Source organism: Juglans regia, unplaced genomic scaffold (genome assembly GCF_001411555.2).
Source record: "Juglans regia cultivar Chandler unplaced genomic scaffold, Walnut 2.0 Scaffold_847, whole genome shotgun sequence".
Classification (NCBI taxonomy): domain Eukaryota; kingdom Viridiplantae; phylum Streptophyta; class Magnoliopsida; order Fagales; family Juglandaceae; genus Juglans; species Juglans regia.
Genome location: NW_023363434.1, coordinates 1 through 3,315, shown reverse-complemented (window position 1 = coordinate 3,315; position 3,315 = coordinate 1). Strand labels below are relative to the sequence as shown.

Genomic DNA, 3,315 nt, shown 5'->3' with positions numbered 1-3,315 from the left:
AGTGGTCCTTCTTCTCATTTTATCTCGCAAGGCGGAAAAAATAAAAACGAGGGGTGCAACACGAGGACTTCCCCGGAGGTCACCCATCCTAGTACTACTCTCGCCCAACCACGCTTAACTGCTGAGTTCTGATGGGATCCGGTGCATTAGTGCTGGTATGATCGCACCCATCAAACTAATTACTTAAAATTCATATAATCCTTGAGCGACATGCTAGCGTCCTTCCGATCCCAATCCAAACGGAGATCTGATCCAAACCCATGGCTACGCGATGGGCAGGGCGAGATTTTCCCAAAAATCCACTCCCGAGTGCTCCTTCTTGTCAATTTATCTCGCAAGGCGGAAAAAACAAAACGAAAATACTTTAGGGATCTCCTGTGAGGCTCCATCCTAGTACTACTTTCGCCAAGCACTTAATGAAGTTCGATGGGGATCCGTGCATTAGTGCCGGTATGACGGCACCTATCAAACTAATTACTTAAAATTGTTATACCTGACCGGCTACTAGCGCCCTTCGATCCCAATTCAAACGGAGATTCCATCTAAAACTCATGGTTGAGATTTTCTCAAAAATCCACCCCCGAGTGGTCCTTCTTGTCAATTTATCTCGCAAGGCGGAGAAAACAAAAACGAGGGGTGCAACACCAGGACTTCCCAGGAGGTCACCCATCCTAGTACTACTCTCGCCCAAGCACGCTTAACTGCGGAGTTCTGATGGGATCCGGTGCATTAGTGCTGGTATGATCGCACCCATCAAACTAATTACTTAAAATTCATATAATCCTTGAGCCACATACTAGCGTCCTTCCGATCCCAATCCAAACGGAGAACTGATCCAAACCCATTGCTACGCGATGGGCAGGGCGAGATTTTCTCAAAAATCCACCCCCGAGTGGTCCTTCTTGTCAATTTATCTCGCAAGGCTGAGAAAACAAAAACGAGGGGTGCAACACGAGGACTTCCCAGGAGGTCACCCATCCTAGTACTACTCTCGCCCAAGCACGCTTAACTGCGGAGTTCTGATGGGATCCGGTGCATTAGTGCTGGTATGATCGCACCCATCAAACTAAATACATAAAATTCAAATAATCCTTGAGCGACATACTAGCGTCCTTCCGATCCCAATCCAAACGGAGATCTGATCCAAACCCATGGCTACGCGATGGGCAGGGCGAGATTTTCCCAAAAATCCACTCCCGAGTGGTCCTTCTGTCAATTTATCTCGCAAAGCGGAAAAAACAAAAACGAGGGGTGCAACACGAGGACTCCAAGGATGTCACCCATCCTAGTACTACTCTCGCCCAAAGGCCGCTTTAACTCCATGAGTTCTGATGGGATCCGGTGCATTAGTGCTGGTATGATCGCACCCATCAAACTAAATACTTAAAATTCAAATAATCCTTGAGCGACATACTAGCGTCCTTCCGATCCCAATCCAATCGGAGATCTGATCCAAACCCATGGCTACGCGATGGGCAGGGCGAGATTTTCCAAAAAATCCACTCCCGAGTGGTCCTTCTTGTCAATTTATCTCGCAAGGCGGAAAAAAAAACAACGAGGGGTGCAACACGAGGACTTCCCAGGAGGTCACCCATCCTAGTACTACTCGCGCCCAAGCACGCTTAACTGCGGAGTTCTGATGGGATCCGGTGCATTAGTGCTGGTATGATCGCACCCATCAAACTAATTACTTAAAATTCATATAATCCTTGAGCGACATCCTAGCGCCCTTCCGATCCCAATCCAAACGGAGATCTGATCCAAACCCATGGCTACGCGATGGGTAGGGCGAGATTTCCCCAAAAATCCACTCCCGAGTGCTCCTTCTTGTCAATTTATCTCGCAAGGCGGAAAAAACAAAAACGAGGGGTGCAACACGAGGACTTCCCAGGAGGTCACCCATCCTAGTACTACTCTCGCCCAAGCACGCTTAGCTGCGGAGTTCTGATGGGATCCGGTGCATTAGTACTGGTATGATCGCACCCAACAAACTAATTACTTTAAATTCAAATAATCCTTCAGCGAAATACTAGCGTCCTTCCGATCCCAATCCAAACGGAGATCTGATCCAAACCCATGGCTACGCGATGGGCAGGACGAGATTTTCCCAAAAATGCACTCCCGAGTGGGCCTTCTTGTCAATTTTTCTCGCAAGGCGGAAAAAACAAAAACGAGGGGTGCAACATGAGGACTTCCCAGGAGGTCACCCATCCTATTACTACTCTCGCCCAAGCACGCTTAACTGCGGAGTTCTGATGGGATCCGGTGCATTAGTGCTGGTATGATCGCACCCATCAAAACTAATTACTTAAAATTCAAATAACCCTTGAGCGACATACTAGCGTCCTTCCGATCCCAATCCAATCGGAGATCTGATCCAAACCCATGGCTACGCGATGGGCAGGGCGAGATTTTCCGAAAAATCCACTCCCGAGTGCTCCTTCTTGTCAATTTATCTCGCAAGGCGGAAAAAACATCAACGAGGGGTGCAACACGAGGACTTCCCAGGAGGTCACCCATCCTAGTACTACTCTCGCCCAAGCACGCTTAACTGCGGAGTTCTGATGGGATCCGGTGCATTAGTGCTGGTATGATCGCACCCATCAAACTAAATACATAAAATTCAAATAATCCTTGAGCGACATACTAGCGTCCTTCCGATCCCAATCCAAACGGAGATCTGATCCAAACCCATCGCTACGCGATGGGCAGGGCGAGATTTTCCCAAAAATCCACTCCCGAGTGGTCCTTCTTGTCAATTTTTCTCGCAAGGCGGAAAAAACAAAAACGAGGGGTGCTACATGAGGACTTCCCAGGAGGTCACCCATCCTATTACTACTCTCGCCCAAGCACGCTTAACTGCGGAGTTCTGATGGGATCCGGTGCATTAGTGCTGGTATGATCGCACCCATCAAACTAATTACTTAAAATTCAAATAATCCTTGAGGGACATACTAGCGTCCTTCCGATCCCAATTCAAACGGAGATCTGATCCAAACCCATCGCTACGCGATGGGCAGGGCGAGATTTTCCCAAAAATCCACTCCCGAGTGGTCCTTCTTGTCAATTTATCTCGCAAGGCGGAAAAAACAAAAACGAGGGCTGCAACACGAGGACTTCCCAGGAGGTCACCCATCCTAGTACTACTCTCGCCCAAGCACGCTTAACTGCGGAGTTCTGATGGGATCCGGTGCATTAGTGCTGGTATGATCGCACCCATCAAACTAATTACTTAAAATTCAAATAATCCTTGACCGACATACTAGCGTCCTTCCGATCCCAATCCAATCGGAGATCTGATCCAAACCCATGGCT

At 48.3% G+C, this 3,315-nt stretch overlaps 9 non-coding genes and 1 pseudogene across 9 annotated transcripts; all 10 read right to left on the bottom strand.

Annotated features, from left to right (window-relative positions):
• Positions 1-50: 50 nt before the first annotated feature.
• LOC118347241 lies at positions 51-169 on the bottom strand. The gene has a single exon (XR_004800473.1). It is a non-coding gene; the product is annotated as a 5S ribosomal RNA (ribosomal RNA).
• A 464-nt stretch (positions 170-633) lies between these two features.
• On the bottom strand, positions 634-752 carry LOC118347239. The gene has a single exon (XR_004800471.1). It is a non-coding gene; the product is annotated as a 5S ribosomal RNA (ribosomal RNA).
• A 189-nt stretch (positions 753-941) lies between these two features.
• On the bottom strand, positions 942-1,060 carry LOC118347244. The gene has a single exon (XR_004800475.1). It is a non-coding gene; the product is annotated as a 5S ribosomal RNA (ribosomal RNA).
• A 188-nt stretch (positions 1,061-1,248) lies between these two features.
• Positions 1,249-1,369, bottom strand: LOC118347243 (annotated as a pseudogene).
• A 189-nt stretch (positions 1,370-1,558) lies between these two features.
• Positions 1,559-1,677, bottom strand: LOC118347245. Its single transcript, XR_004800476.1, has one exon. It is a non-coding gene; the product is annotated as a 5S ribosomal RNA (ribosomal RNA).
• Positions 1,678-1,866: 189 nt separating this feature from the next.
• On the bottom strand, positions 1,867-1,985 carry LOC118347246. The gene has a single exon (XR_004800477.1). It is a non-coding gene; the product is annotated as a 5S ribosomal RNA (ribosomal RNA).
• A 189-nt stretch (positions 1,986-2,174) lies between these two features.
• LOC118347240 lies at positions 2,175-2,293 on the bottom strand. The gene has a single exon (XR_004800472.1). It is a non-coding gene; the product is annotated as a 5S ribosomal RNA (ribosomal RNA).
• A 190-nt stretch (positions 2,294-2,483) lies between these two features.
• LOC118347238 lies at positions 2,484-2,602 on the bottom strand. The gene has a single exon (XR_004800470.1). It is a non-coding gene; the product is annotated as a 5S ribosomal RNA (ribosomal RNA).
• Positions 2,603-2,791: 189 nt separating this feature from the next.
• LOC118347242 lies at positions 2,792-2,910 on the bottom strand. The gene has a single exon (XR_004800474.1). It is a non-coding gene; the product is annotated as a 5S ribosomal RNA (ribosomal RNA).
• Positions 2,911-3,099: 189 nt separating this feature from the next.
• On the bottom strand, positions 3,100-3,218 carry LOC118347247. The gene has a single exon (XR_004800478.1). It is a non-coding gene; the product is annotated as a 5S ribosomal RNA (ribosomal RNA).
• Between the last annotated feature and the right edge of the window lie 97 nt (positions 3,219-3,315).